The sequence below is a fragment of the Euprymna scolopes genome, chromosome 2 (genome assembly GCF_053919585.1).
Source record: "Euprymna scolopes isolate OS-2025 chromosome 2, ASM5391958v1, whole genome shotgun sequence".
In the NCBI taxonomy this organism is placed as follows: Eukaryota; Metazoa; Mollusca; class Cephalopoda; order Sepiida; family Sepiolidae; genus Euprymna; species Euprymna scolopes.
Window position 1 is genome coordinate 96,620,238 of NC_136483.1, and position 17,880 is coordinate 96,638,117.

Here is a 17,880-nt window from a genome sequence, read left to right on the forward strand (position 1 = left end):
TCCGTATTTTTTTAATACATTTTAATTCATATATATATATATATATATATATATATATATATATATATATATATATATATATATATGATCGTTTTTTTTCTTATACACATATGAATGTGTATATTGATTTATCTGCCTACATTCTATCGATATATTGGGTTTTGGTCGTTACTTCTTTTTACGCTTGTATTGATGACGATTAATTTTGTTTTTCTTGTCTAATTGTACATTTCCCTACCCCACGTTTGAGTAGAAAAAACAACTACCTATTTTTTAAACGATATTTACCAATTTATTTCTTAAGCGTAACAAATAGTATTTTCTTTTGACAATATATCGGTTGCAAGACGTCTCGAGGTTTATTTTAGGCGCTTTATTTATAAAATCGCTTATATAAAAATATATAAATTTACACTTAAAACGTTTTTATTGACGAATTGTCGCGTTCCCCTTAATGAATTATTTGTTTCCCATCTCGGCATTCTCCGGATATCTTGTTCAAAGCTAATATATATATATATATATATATATATATATATATATATATATATATATATATATATATATATGTGTGTGTGTGTGTGTGTATATATATATATATATAAATATATATATATATGTATATATATATAGACATGTATATATATATATATATATATATATATATTAGTTTATGGTTAAATTTGTTTTTTCAATTATATTTCTAATTTAACTAATGATATATACCAATACTGTTGGTATTATGAAGTATGGTGTATATTAACTTTAACATGAAATCATATTCAAATGAATAACTAAATAAAGTTTTTTCACCATGTCCTTTATCATTTCAAAGTATCAAAATTCCATATATTTTAAGAATACCTGTTTCGTACGTAGAATCAACCAGTTATTAGTATGTCAATACTAAATATATTCATCGAAGATTCTCCAGAAAACATGTGTATATCAAACATAGAATATATATATATATATATATATATATATATATATATATATATATATATATATATATGAACTGTTCAGAATGTACGTCCATATTGAATGACAATATAATATTTCAGAAGGGAAGCCATGGGAAAATCAGACATAGCAGAATAGTATGATCGATCGTTTATCGAGCCTCAAAGGATCTAAAACGATTTGTGTTTTCCCTTCCAGTTGCGACGTTTTCAAGGCAACTGACAACTGCTTTTGGCTATCACCAATAACACCTATAACGCCAATAACGATCATTGATTTTCAATGTAGCTTCATTTTTTTCTCTCCGATGGAAACATCGACAAAAACATGTTTCATTCCGAATAACATTATAATGACTAAGTACACGCGTAAAACATATTGCCAGAAAGAAAAGGAGAAATCATATAGTTTGAAAACTTTTGTATAAAGATTTCACATACTCTTTGCTTTAGATGCAAAGGATAAAACAAGGATGCTATTTGAAGACATAATAGATTCGTCATGACACGATTATTGATACCGAAGCATTCACGCGAAACAGAGGCATTGACACATATTAAAAGATGAACGATGTCTCGCAACCCACATCATTTAAATTGCAATCCCATAAAGACACTAAATGAAGGAAGCTATTAAATATCGGCTGCAGTGTACCGACACAATATCATGCCAATAAAAGACAGAAGACTCTTTCATTTGTATTTTAGTTGAAAAATATTGAGAATAAGTTATGTATATTTTTAGTTGCTAACGCTTAATACTCTTAGCTACGGAAACATTCTGAAAACGGAACTGTAAACCCATTAATTTATATATATATATATATATATATATATATATATATATATATATATATATATATATATGTATATATATATATGTCAATGCCTCTGTTTCTGTCTCTCTCTGTATATATATATATATATATATATATATATATATATATATATATATACAGAGAGATAGAGAGAGAGATATGGTATGTTTATTATACGCTCCACTTTTTATTATACACTCCACTGAAACATGTATGCACACGTGTAACAAATAATGTTTGTATAATAAACAGACTATATATCTTCTCTCCATTACGCACTCTTTGATAGTGCACGGAGGTTTTGTTAGATTTACATTTTGGAAGCCAATCTATACACACATATCTCTCTCTTTTTCTTTTTCTCTCTTACTTTCTCTCTCTCTCTCTCTCTCTATATATATATATATATATATATATGTATATATATATATACTTGTTTTTCTTCAGTTAATGAAATAAAATTACACTTAGTTGCAATAATTAATCTACTGTTATAGTCTAAAGTACTTCTTCAGGCGACAGGCACAGCATTTCGTCTAAAACTAAGAATAAACTATAAAGAAACTGTCCATGGGCATTTATTTTAACACGATGACATCTATTTATGCTGAAACGTTCGCTTTATTGTTGTAACTATTGGAATTTCTCTTGACTTAAATTAGAAAAAAACTTTTTTTCGCTTGAACACTATTACAAGTTCTTTAAATTTAATGTTGTTTACTATTCGACGTTTTTTACATTAACATTATATATATATATATATATATATATATATATATATATATATATATATATATAAATGAGTTTAGCCATCAACAATTGTGGGTTTTTCAGCTTTTTATCATTTTTTATTTAGAAAAAAAATATAACGCGTTTCAAGCCTTGTTCAGCTCTCTTCAGGTATTTTTATGTAAATTTTTTTTAAGTGAAAGGTTGAAATGTTATTTTGGAGAACATTTTACATCTGATAACACTGAATTTGTTTTTCAGAGAAATGACAGTCTCAGACTTTCTGTCCCGAATAGTCAGTGTTTTGTAAAATCCAATCAGAGTTATGTTCATTTGGTGGGGAGGGGCTTTGGTCCATTTGATGAAAATTCATACAAATACATTCATATAAACATATATATATATATATATATATATATACATATCTGTATATATACACACTCACACATACACGCGCATACGCATGGAGGCCCATACACACCTACACACGTATATACACAGAAATACATGCAGGAGCATATATATATATATATATATATATATATATATATATATATATATATATGTACATAACCACATACAGATACGCATATAAACGCACACATATATCCACCCAACCATATAAAAATACGCACACACATACACACACATGTACTCTCACACACACACTCTATCGTACCACGCACATATTGGTTAAAAGTTTCCTTGTCTTTCCCAATCCAAACACACATGCATACATGTACTCAATCACCCAAACATAAGTACACGTACACACAAATAAGATGAAAATATGTAACAGATGGTATACACACAGATAATCACACACACACATACACACACATATATACATATATGTATGTATATACACACATACACACGCATACGCATGTAGGTACACACGCATACATACACACATATGCACATATATATATATAGAGACATATGCAGGGACACACCTATACACACAAATTCATATGCACACATACACAAACGCATACATCCACCCACCCATATATTTGAATACATAAATACACGCATACATATACACGCGCGCATACAACCTCCCACCCATGTATATATATATATATATATATATATATATATATATATATATATATATATATATATATGATATACACACATACATACATACACGCCTCCACAATCACACACACATGCATATACATACACACACACCCGACATACATATTGGTTAAAGTTTTCTACATACACTAGGGTGTCATTAGTGTGCGTCTTGGTCGGGTTCACAAAGCAATTCATCATCGATAGTATAGACATAATCCTAAATAACAATTCCTTCGAATTCAACAATGGCACCTACATTCAAACACTAGGTACAAATCTATATATCTATAAAAGTGAACGTGTTTGTGTGTGTGTGCCTGTGTGTGTACATTTCCCTACGCAATAACTCTGCCAATTTTCAGTCTACCGTCTCGAATTTTGATATACGCGGTACTGAGATTTTACATAAAGGGTATTCAGAGAAAGGGCAAGCTTTTTTATCAGTTTGCGTCGAAAATTTAAACTTGTGAGAGGTCAAAGTTCAAAAGATGTGACATTTGCGGTGTCTAGCCAACTACTCATCGAATTGTGAGTCTAATCATTTAAAATTTACACATAATGGTTATTCAGAGAGGCGGCAGGCATTTTAATCAATTTGGGGGCGAAAATTTGGCTGGCAAAATGTAAAAAAGTTGAATGAGTTGAGCTTTGCCGATCCTACGAAATGTCTCCGCCAATTTTGGGTCTAAAGGCTTGAAATTTTAGAGGTAGGTACCTTGGGCATGGGTAAAACTTTATGTTTTGATTTGAGACCAAAATATCTCATGTTAAAGGGGTCAAAATTGGCGTCCAATTTATAAAAATATTACCTCCGTGGTCTCTACGAAATTACTCAGACAATTTTGGGTCTAAATAGTTGAAATCTTACATAAACTGTATTCACACGTAAGACAAGTTATGAACATTACATAGGGCCCTAGAAAAGCCGGACTGAATTGCTAGTATATCTATAAAATTGAACGTGTCCGTGTGTGTGTTTGTGTGTCTGTGTGTGTACATTGTAATTCTCTCAATTTTAAGTGTACAGACTCGAAATTTGAGATACAGGGTGGTGAGATTTGAGAAAATATTTGCAATCCGTTTTCAGCTAGAGATTCGGATGTTAACGGGACAAAAGTCAATTATTTGACCTTTGAGAACTCTACCAAACTCCTCCGCCAATTTTGAGTATAAACAAGTGAAATTTTAGATATCGATTCCTTAGACATGGAGCTAACGTAATAACTTGATTTGAGCCAACAACAATAAATGTTCAGGGGTCATAATAGGGGTCAAAGTTACAAAAGATTTGACCTTTGCGGTCTCTACCAAATTACTCAAACAATTTCTGGTTCAAACATTTGAAATTTGACATAAATAGTATTCATAGATAGGACAAGCTTTTTCATCGGTTTGGGTCGAAAATCTTTAGTTACCAATATATAAACGTATGTATGTACGTATGTATATGTATGTATTTATGTATGTATGTATGTATGTATGTATGTATGTGTGTATGCATGATGTATGTATGTTTGCATGTCTGCCTATAACTTTCGACAAAGGCGAGGAATTTTACCATAATCAGTATCATTTTGAAATTCCACCTTTCAGACGATAAATATCGAAAGGATGACTTTATTATCTTCACCTTAAACTTGGCAGTTTTCTACAGGGAGAGGGGTCGCTTTTTTCGCTGACATTTTAAGAGTCATCCTCTTCTTTCGATTGTCTACCCTAATTTAAACATAAGTCACTTAAACTTAAGTGGTGGTCGTAACAGCGAAGACGTCAAGTGTTTTCCCGTTCTTTTCCTTCTTCGCAGTACCGTTTCGAGCCTGCCTCCCTATTACCACCTTTTTTTTTTGTTGCTCAGCATACACATCCAAACACGCAGGCAACGCCGGGCTTAAATGCTAGTTAATGATATAATACAGAAACTGAGAGAATTAGACTCAAAGAATTAGTTTTCCAATTATTTTTCCGAATCAAGGAAATAATAACGGCTAATATATATATATATATATATATATATATATATATATATATATATATATATATATATATATATATATATATATATATGTATATATATATATATGTATATATATATATATATATATATATATATATATATATATATATCTTCAACAGTAAAGACGTCAGGCTTTTCCCCATTCTTTTCCTCCTTCAGGGTACAGGTTCGAGCCTGGCATCCTACTACCGCTTTTTTTTTTTTTTTTTTTAGCTCAACACACACATCCAAACACTCGGGCAACACCGGGCTGAAATGCTAGTATATATATATATATATATATATATATATATATATATATATATATATATATATATATATTGGCACCCCCCGGCGTTGCCGTGGCGGAAAATACGCTTATATACCTTATTTCTTTTCACATCTCGTATATATTAAAATAAAACTGTGATTTCAAAACTTTAAAAAAATGTATTTGATTGCCATCAGCTCGAAACTAGAACGAAACTGTAGCATTCTAAGCTTGAGACGTGACCACTGTACCAGTGGGACTCATGATAAAAACAGATGAAAAATTAAAAATGAACAAAGATGAATGTTGAAAATGTCTTACAATTTTTCAATTTTGAAAAAACTTCTTCAACCGGTTCCATACACATAAAATAATGCTTCGTATGAATCCAATCAATTGAGGCACCAATTGCCTCTCTGCGTCTTTTATATTCGGAGGAGAATTAGAAAATATGGAGCTAGACTTATAGCCTTGTTATATATTATATATGTATGTATATATTTGCTGACTTAGTAGGAATATTGTCATGCTATGTTATTATTTTATTAAAGAGTTGTCTCAATTTACTGTTCGTGAGATTTACTTTTGGGTTATTCATCGTTTAACTAAAATTCCACAGCACATACGAGGTCGCAACGTTCGAAACAGCTAAACAATACAGTTACCCGACTCTCAATAGAGTAAGAATACATTGGCCCAACGAAGACGACTAGTTATGCATTTTTAAAACGTGAGTTTGGTGCCATCATTTATTCAGTTGTAGACGTGTACAAATTTCTTGTTAAAAATGGGTGAACAGCGTCTATTCTGCTCTTACTACTTAATATGTACAACTAAATCCCATTGTCTTGTTGTTTTCCTAATACACGCGGTATAGAAAATATAATTTAAACAAGGATTGTAAAAGTCTAGGTGACATATATTCTAACAAGGAAAAGAACATTTTAATTGCTCTTCATAAATAGGTTATTTGCTGTACGGAGTGTTGTAATCTAACTATTTTCTGAAGAAATGTAAATAGAAGAAATACTGTATGGAGAAACAAGGGATGGAAAAAGGTGTAAGGAAGTCAGGCGATATGAAAAAAGAAGATAAAGAGATAGCATATGAAAATAAAGAAAATATGAAGACAGAGGTAATAGCAACAGAAAACTTGAGAAATTGGAAATAGAGAAAAGCGATAAACGTCCACTCGGTTATGAAGACTTTGTTGATCTGCTACTTATACAAGGCTACTGGAAATCGGTATTCTGCATTTCAGTATAAAAAGATCAGTCACCTGTGCGCCATAAGTAGCGCTAAGACAACAGCATATGCTTATCATTGTTTTGACTCTCGGGTGTGTATCCGTTGATATTTTATATTATTCTATATAGATTGATGCGGTTCACAGTTGATTAATTGTGCCTAATTGTGTCGGATATATACTCGAGAGTCAAGACAATGGAACTAATATGCCGTTGTCATATACCTAGTCATAAGTAGAGGTAATACGCCTTGATATATTTGATGCCTTTGAAAGGTTTTTTTCATGGATGCTTACTTTTAAAATGTTCTAGGTATGGAGTAGCTGAAAATGCCTTCTCAACCGCTAACTCATTATTCTTTGATAAAAATACTTGTAGATGGACAAAATACAAAAGACTACAATGTAATCCAGGCAGGTTGCCATAATTAATTTTTTGGCTATATATATATATATATATATATATATATATATATATATATATATATATATATATATATATATTATTTTATATCTAGTTTTTGTTTCATTCATTTACATCCGAGTTTGCGACACGGCAATTTGTGGCAGTTCCCCAAACATCATTAATGAAGATTATTTGAACGCATTTTTACACTGGCAGGCATAGATGAGTAGAAGGAAATGTTTTATTCTTGTACAGCTTCAAATTCGAAAATTCTCTAACAATATGTTTTTTTAAGACGCCTCTTTTCTTTAATAAGCTCGGTGGACGAACTTTAACGTCAGAATTGTAATATAAGACGTACATGCTGCTAAAGTGGCTGAAAATAAATGGTCGGATAATTCAAAGGTGATGATATAAAATTAATGAATCCCTTTTTTATTCAGCCGGAATAGAGAAGTAGAGAGATACCAGTGTTTGACAAGAGTTACCTGAAGATCGTTGAAAATTACATCAGCTGAAGATAAAAACAATAATCTAAATGATATACTAAATATATGAATCTCAATCTACAAAAACTAGAACGATTATTATTTTTCTTATATTTTTATTTATCTGATTCTGCCCATAAAGTAAACCCATTTTTCTGCCGTAAATTTATTTTTTCCTGTGATGTAGTCCGTCTTCATCGCATTGATATATGTGGTTGTAAGTAGCGATTTTAAAATCAGTTGCAACTTTTTACAAATAGTTTTTACGTGCTGGGATGTGTCGCTTTCTGGCCAGTCTTAGAGAACCTTCAAACAAGCTGCCTCTGATTTCACATTTTTTCTTTCCGCTTTTTGGTCTTCAATTTCGTTGCGTTTCGTATTCTTTATTTTGACGGTGTCACGTGCTCCAACGGTATGTCTTTATGTTTTATAGGTTACTATCATTGCAGCCTGGCGTTACCCGGGTGTTTGGATGCGTGTGTTGAGTAAACAAAAAAGGGAAAGCAAAGTGGCAGTAGGAAGGAAGGCTCGAACCCGTACTGCGAAGGAAGAAAAGCACGGGGTAAAAACTTACGTCTTTGTGGTTACGACCACCGCCAAACGTGAAGTTACTTATGTTTAAATTAAGGCTAGACAATCGATAGGAGAGAATAGCTTTAAAAAATATCGGCGAAAAAAGCGACCAAACTATAGAAAAGTGCCTAGTTGAAGGGGAAGATATTAATGTTTTTAGTAAATGTGTCGATATTTGTCGTTTGAAAGGTCGGATTTCAAAACGATACTGATCTTGGTAAAATCCGTTTCGTCTTTCGAATGTTTTAGAAAGACATGCAAACATATATACATACATGTATTTATATATTGGTACCTAAAAATTTTCGACCCAAACCGATGGAATAGCTTGCCCTATCTCTGAATACCCTTTATGTAAACTTTCAATTTTTTAGACAAGAAATTGTCTGGGTGATTTGGTAGGGGACAGAGAGGTCGATTATTTTAATTTTGACCCCTATTATGACTCCTTGACATGTATTGTTTTGAGCTCTAATCAAGTTATTAAGTTAGCTACATGTCCAAGGAACCTACATCTAAATTTTCAAGTGTTTTGACCCAAAATTTTCGGAGGTGTTTGGTAGAGATCTCAAAGGTCAAACCGTTGAACTTTGACCACTTACCCGCCCAATTTCTGGCCGAAAACGGATTGCAAAGATTTACCAAATCTCAGTACCTGTGCGCCATAAGTAGCGCTAAGACGACAGCATATTCTTTTCATTGTTTTGACTTTCGGGTGTGCGTCTGTTGATATTTTATAGGATTTTATATAGAGTGATGCGGTTCTCAGTTGATTAAATGTGCCTAATTGTGTCGGATATATAGTAGCGAGTCAAGACAATGAAAATAATATGCTATTGTGATAGACCTAGTTGCTAAGAGCCAAATTTCTGGCCGAAAACGAATTGCAAAGATTTTCCCAAATCTCACTACCTTGTATATCAAATTTTGAGTCTGCAGACTAAAAATTGACTGGGTTATTGCGTAAGGAAATGTACACAAACAGACACACAGACACGTTCACTTTTATAAATATAATAGATATAGATAGAGTGTCAGTGTATTACCACACTTCTCTGTAAATCACATTTTTTATTAACGTACATTGTTCATTGTTACATGATAAGGGCTGTCCCCTGTTCATGTAAGTATAAAAATAGAGAGATTAGTTAAAATGAAAATAAGAGAAAGCAGAAATCGAACCCTGGACATAGGTTTTAAAGAACAATAGGTTTAAATGGAATGTCCAGTAAATTGTTAATTCGGATGAAATAAATAATAAATAAACTATTCAATTGTTAAAAGAATGTGGATAATAAAATATGGGTTAAATAAATTAGATATGTAGGTTGAATTCCTTTGTGGAAACAACACTAGAAAAATAGGTTATTGGGAAATCAATGTCGGAAACGTGCAAAGTCGCGCATGTTGAAACACGTGAATTTTGCTCACGTGGCCGGGATGCATGGATTTCTCAATATAGGAAGTGAGAGTTAGTTGGTCGGGGAGACGGTCAGTGAGAAAACTGAGAGACAGGCGGACGTCTGAAGCGAGGCGTCACTTCAGAAACTAAAATGTGAAACTTATTATTGTTTTGAAATTTGTAGAAGTGTCATTAGAAAATCTGTGTCAATATGAAATCGTTTGGACGAATTGTTGAATTAAATCTGTCAGTCAAAACAGGAATTTTTCAAAGGTCGCATGTACTCTCTGAAACAGCGTGTAAATTGTTTGGAAATGCATTTTCTGTTCACAGTTGAACTTTTCGGCTTTTGTGTGTTCTTTTATTTTGTTTTTGAAAAAAAAAGGGACAATTGTTTTGGACAGACTGTTGAATTGTTGTTTGTTACAGATGAGTTTTTTTTGTTGTAAAAAAAAGTTATAACTGTTGCAAAATGTTTAAATGTATTAAGGTATTTTTTAAATGTTTTATGATGTTGAACAAATATTGCAAATTGTCTTATGTATGTAATGTTATTGATTTTCACAGCAAGAATTCAAAGTCAGCAGTAAATATAAATTAGATTAAAATGATCTAGTAGAAAATAAGTTAAGACGTATGGTTGGCTTAAAGATTCAGTAAGAATTTTAGAAGGGGGACAAGAATTAAAATTACGTAAACGGGTATTTAGAGAGTTTTTAGATGTGATAGGCCGTAGGAAAGATGTTTTGTTCTAGCATTTGGTTTTGTTGTTTTTTTTAGAGATCCTAAAAATTTTTCTCCAAGAAAAGTTACTTGGTAGGGATTGATAAGCACAAAATGTGCCCCTATACGAAAAATTTGGGAACCTGGTTAACTAAGTGCTTAAAATAAGCTGGTTGTACGTCACGACTCCAAGCAAGTAGTAAGTCTTGGCTTAATTAATAAACAGGCGTTGGAAAGTATACGAAAATTCTTAAGGGGACAGTAAACCGAGGGTAGGTAGTACCAAGGCAATCACATATAGCATAATGAAGTAAGAGACAAGCAAAAATATGCCGTAGATTACGTAAGAAATATATAACCTTGTATTTTTTTAGAGAAGCATGAATGTGGGATATATCTGCTGGATCTTGGAAGCGCTGGTGAGAGAAAAGAAAAATCACAAAAAAATCGGGCAATTAGATAGAATTTAGGCGCAATTAAGTTGTTGGGCGCAGGAAAGGTGTTAGTTAGTTAGGGGTGATATTTCTAAATCCTCGTCGAAGTTTCAAGGATCCAAGCAAGGAAATCCGAGTGAATCCGTATGAGAGAAAAAAAGGTATATCTTAAACTTCTGAAGCCAACCACAAAGATTTAAGTATATGAGCTTTGGTGTGTCCCGTATAAGATAGTTATAGAATAAAAAGCAAAGCCATACTTGATAAGACTAACCATGCGGAAAGAGAGATCAGAACACTTTTGAGACGAAGGAAGTCGTCCATTTCGAGAAAGGTGAAAACCTCTAGTCTGCGGCATATGGGTGGCTGGAAAATGACTGATGTGAATCATAGGTAAATACCCTACACCCAAAAAAGTAAATGCCACAAAGATCAGAAAGGTTCTGATCTTATAAAAACATAAATAATTGTGAAGTCGGCCGTGAAGGGCTGACTGAAAGAGATGTTTTTGTGTTTTTTTAGCCTGATCTTTCTAGCCGTGTGGTTGTGTAGATGTAAAAATAAAAAATGTACTAAAGTTAAAAATGCATACATTTTTTTTGTGAAATATGGAAGGGAGGGATGTTACATGATAAGGGCTGTCCCCTGTTCATGTAAGTATAAAAATAGAGAGATTAGTTAAAATGAAAATAAGAGAAAGCAGAAATCGAACCCTGGACATAAGTTTTAAAGAACAATAGGTTTAAATGGAATGTCCAGTAAATTGTTAATTCGGATGAAATAAATAATAAATAAACTATTCAATTGTTAAAAGAATGTGGATAATAAAATATGGGTTGAATAAATTAGATATGTAGGTTGAATTCCTTTGTGGAAACAACACAAGAAAAATAGGTTATTGGGAAATCAATGTCGGAAACGTGCAAAGTCGCGCATGTTGAAACACGTGAATTTTGCTCACGTGGCCGGGATGCATGGATTTCTCAATATAGGAAGTGAGAGTTAGTTGGTCGGGGAGACGGTCAGTGAGAAAACTCAGAGACAGGCGGACGTCTGAAGCGAGACGTCACTTCAGAAACTAAAATGTGAAACTTTGAATTCTTAATGAGGAAATCACGACCGGTCGTAAAGAAATAAATTCATCATGTGTTTTGTGATAAAGCTCATCTTTGTGTTTGTGATTTCTACAAAAAGGTAAATTGTATTGTTATTATATGTCTGTGTTATAAAATGTCATTACAACAACATCTCTCTCTCTCTCTAAGATACAACATCATATGTAATAAGACAAGAACTCTCACTAAGACTCATATCTTTACTAATAAGAACTCACGTAACATACGCGCACAAGTGGTATCGTCTAATACTAATAATAAAAACAATATAACACATTATCATGAGTTTTCCACTATCCTGATCCAGTATTATTATTATTATTATTATTATTATTAATATTATTATTATTATTATTATTATTATTATTATTATTATCATAGATATTTGAGTCGGGCTTCAGACCTCTGCAATTGTAGGTACCACCAACATCCTTAGGAAAATCCTTAATATTTGAATCTCCTGGTTTGAAGCCGGGATTGAGGAAGATCCTCTGGAAATGAATCGCCTCCCTTTCCAGAGAGACGTTGATAAACGAAATCAGAATTAGTATTTGTAGTTATAAAACTACAAGTACTTCTAATTTAGTAGTTCACACTCCAACAATTAAAAGTGATTGCCTTCAGCTAAATTAAAAAGTATACCTTCGACAACACGTGTCTCCTAATTTTCTTACTTCCGCTTCTTTATATCACGCCTGCAGTTCCTTTCTATTGCGATATTAGTCCCTTACAATCAGATTGCGCGTATAACATTCGATAGCGTTTTATGAAATTAAAATTCTTATACTCTATAAGCATTTTTTAAATGGACATCGCCCAAGAAGACTTGTGTGTTCACTTGATGGTAAGAACTGTATAATACTACTTCAAGCTCATAAATTTAGCTTTATTATTAGATGATCGTTATTATTATATACTTTCTACTTGCAAACCTACCGTCATTTGGTCAAGAGGGTAATTTCTGTAATAAAGTCAACTTAGCTCATATACGTAGATCGTCATATAATGACTAGATCCCTCTAATTGACGTTAAAAGCATTTAAAAGGAATAAATGTTTAATTTCAACTGTACCTCTCGCGGTTGTCTGTAGTCGAGTGGTTCGGGTACTGAAGCCAGGCAGGCCTTCTGTTGCCAGGGGTTCGAATCTCTCGATTGGCGTTTATAGTGACACCCTGCACTAACGATTCCCGAAAGGAACAAACACTAGTGTCAGTAGGTATTTAATTATCATTTTAAATTATATATATATATATATATATATATATATACACACACACACACACACATATATATATATATATATATATATATATATATATATAATGATGCATATTCATTATGATGTTTTTGGCCTTAAAATTTGACTATCAATTAGTTTTCCATCAAATTTCGTTGGACAACAACAAAAATACAAGAATATTAAATTGTAAAGTGTGTTTTCATAATACGTCATTCAGCCACGCGAAACGCAGACAGATTTTCTAGGCCAGTATTGAAGGTTTTCGATAAACAGTTAATTTAGAAGTGTCGCCATCATTCGCCTGTAAAAAAACGAAATCGATGTATCCGATAAAGAAAAATGCTGGATGATTTTAAGTGAAAATTGGTATCGATGTATTTGTCGATTTTAACCAAACATATCTGAAACCTGAAAAAAGTAACTTTATTTCGGTCTTCTAGTTTTGTCTTCCAATCTTATATTATTCTTACTTGCTGTCTACATTTTATCGGTTTTCTTGCTTTACAAATAGAGATATCCATCTCTGTATCCATGTCAATACCCTAGACTGAATCTCTACCAAGTGTTACTTTCTCTTACATATCTCTATTTACTTTCTCTTACTATATCTCTATCTCTGATTTTCCCATAGATATGTGTGCAAAAGTGCATCGTTAACTTATATATGCCTCCCTCTTCACACATACACGCATATATATAGAAATACACCCTCACACACATACACCCCAATATATATATATATATATATATATATATATATATATGTGTGTGTGTGTGTGTGTGTGTGTGTGTGTTTCATATGTTTTCTATCCATTTGCAGGGAGCAAGTAATAAATATAATGTAATATTTAATCGATATCATTTATTTTATTAAAGATGCCAATATGTTTTAACCGAGTTTGATAGCAGATGAAACAAATTCACTCCAAGAGGTTGCCTACCATTGATGTAGTCCAATCTCACTCTGATAGGTATTGTAAAAACGTGTATATATATATATATATATATATATATATATATATATATATATATAGAGAGAGAGAGAGAGAGAGATAAATATTTATATATATACATATATAAAGTGGGTCAAAATAAGGGGCCTATTTTTAAAAATTCATAAATTCATGTAAGTTTTAAGAAATGTTTTCCGGCCAAAATTTGTTTTGTTTATTTAAAAAAAAATCTCGGAAGGGTCAGTCTACACACACATAAAGTTTGGTGAGTTTAACTTTTATTTTGTGGAAGTTATTCAAATTTAAAGATAGGACCCTTATTTTGGCCCACCCTATATATATATATATATATATATATATATATATATATACTTATCTATATGTATATATATATATATATGTATATACATGTATATACATAAATATATATAGTTATTGGGATTATATTGTTATATATATATATATATATATTTATATATATATATTTATATATATATATGGTTATTAAGTTATATGTGTGTGTGCTTGTGTGAGCGTTTTTGTGTGTGCGTTTGTGTGTAGACACGCGTGAACAAAAACATAGACCAAACAAATTTCATACATTTTATTGCAGTAACAGCTATATTGAACAAAGAAAAATTGAATAATGAAACTTAAGCGAGATTTATAACACAGACCAATACATTTACTTTAATAAATGCTTCGGATGGAATCACATTCGCTTCGGATTTCTTTAAAAGGTCAAACCATTTTAGACATGCTCTCATCCAAAGTTAGACACTGTGAAGAGGAGATGCTATTCCATTCACTTTGCAACGCTTCCCACAGTTTGTCATTGTTGAGAATTTCTTTTAGCCAATGCATGAGATATTATAGACCAAGTATTCTCAATTGGGTTTTAATCGGGGGTTTGACCTGGCCAAAATATCACATCAATTGAATCATCAGAAAAACACTATTTTTGTGACTTTAGCAGTGTGTGTAGTGGCATTTTCATGTTGATAAATAATGTTCTGGGATATTCCCAGCTTCTGGATATTTGGTAATTGCCCTGTTTCTAATATTAGAGTGTATTCCTTTGCATTGATTGGAATAAATTGGGTGCGTTGTACAGCTTAGATGTATGAAAATTGACAACGTTAAGCTGATGCTATTTTTTAGCTTCTCCTTAATGCATCGTTATATTGATGCTAGGCAATAGACTTATGGCAATCTCTCTGGTTACACATATATCTCAACGCCATTTTCAGTCCAACTAGACCAAATACTTTCCCTTCCTCTCTTCCCATATCAAAAACAAAATGAAACTTCTAAGAGCATTGTTTATTTTGAACAAGCTACAGTAAGTAGCCGATTACACTACAGCTGTCTTCAGGGTTAATCTAACGAAATTCTTTCTGAGTCGTTCGGTTTGAAATTTTTTTTCTTTAAGTACTCTTCTTCCTATTTCATCATCTGTTTTCCATTTTTTTCTTTAAGTACTCTTCTTCCTATTTCATCATCTGTTTTCCATTTTTTTCCTTGATGGCGATCACCATTTACGGATTAATGAGAAAAATCGTCTTTTTAATTTCCTCGAGATACCATATTATATAAAGTAAAACGCTGGGGTAATCTTTCATAATTTGACCTGGATTTTCGGAAATTCCCATCAAGCATGGATCAAACATAGGTTGTTTGTTGTGATAGACGCAGAATAATTAAACAAAAAAAAATCAGAAGAAAAAATACAAATGAAAATAATCAAAAGCAAGAAAAACTTACCTTTAAAGGACTGAAATATTTTTATTTATTTTATTTATTTGTATCTGCAAAATAGTTATCAACAAAACGTTTATTTTCTTTTTGTTTTTTTCAAGAAAGATGAAAGTTTTACTTTCTTTATCGTAAATTGTTAGGTGTAGGTAGAAGTTTCTTATTTTTATGACTTTTTATTCAGTATTGTGCTTGGGGGGGGGAGGTTTCCACAGAAATCTTATATTTTTTTAAAGAAATTACGTAACAATTGTTAGATGAAAACAGCAATTTTTTTTTTTCAAGAAACTAAATTTTTTATTATTCATTAATTTTTTACGGTTGTTCATTGGCAGCGGAATAACTTTCTCAAGATAAGGATATTTTTTTAGCAATCTTATACATCGACCGACTGTTGAACGGTCATCGATGGCGAAGAGGGAGGGAGATGGGGGTAGAAACAAATGGAAGAAATCTCCCCAAGAACCTGGTATCTTTCGGAAATATGATTTATGATGGACACAAAATGATCGTTTTCGATTTTTTGTGTCCACATAAATTCAAGTAAATATGCACCTAGTAGTTTCCGGTTGGCCCCGCATGCTTGTTTGCCTCGCTGTTTTGCTTCCTTCCCACATCCTCCCGTATATGGTTCGTTTTTGACTTTGTCGCGTGGTCTATAACATGCATACTTATTATAAACTGGCAAGCGGTTGGTGGGATCCTTCTCCTTACAATTTGGTATAGACCCTTCCAACAGTCGGATACGACTGGATTCCCCGGCAAAATATCTTTGTTTATTATTGGAAGGGTGATTTTCGCGTTGAGATTTGGGACGATCACCAAAATAAACCCTCCTTGTCGGTGATGTACATAAAAAAACTTTAAATTCGATTCAGCGTTTTAACATTTGAACAACGTTCGGCTGAAACCGATGATTGCCGGTCTCGCCCGAGCTATGCTTGACGGGAATTCCAGAGGATCCGGGTCAAGAGTACGAAAATTAGCAACAAAATACAGTACATTATATAATACACTGGTATATAATAAAATAATATTATAAATAACACCGTAAGGAGAGGAAAATAACGTAACCAGTAACTGGAAAAGCATCGTATTCAACATTGTAATCTTAAAACACTGTATCCTTGGGCCAACGTATCCAGGGGTCATATTATATATATCATCACTTTCTATATAAACCCGCTAGAAAACCTACACACACACACACACACACACACACACATATATATATATATATATATATATATATATATATATATGGTTCGCCGATGTTTAGATGAAAGGTTCAATAACATTTAAGACAAAGTTTGTAACAATAAGATACAATTTTATTTTAATATATATTTTATATGTTTGTGTGCGTGCATTAATTTTCAGTATTTATATCAACAGTTGCCAATACATACTTAGATTAGTTTAGAAAGTAATGGAAGTATATATGGCTATTTAGTTCCATACTTGTGCTTTGTATTCACGTACGCAATCATCGAGTAATGTGGATGAAACGAGAAAACCTCTATTTTGCTTGATAGCGATCTTTCTATCTATCTATCTAGATCTAGATCTATCTATCTATCTATCTATCTATACACACATATGTATGTATATATATATATATATATATATATATATATATATATATATATATACACTTTTTTCCTGTATTATAACTCTTCACTATG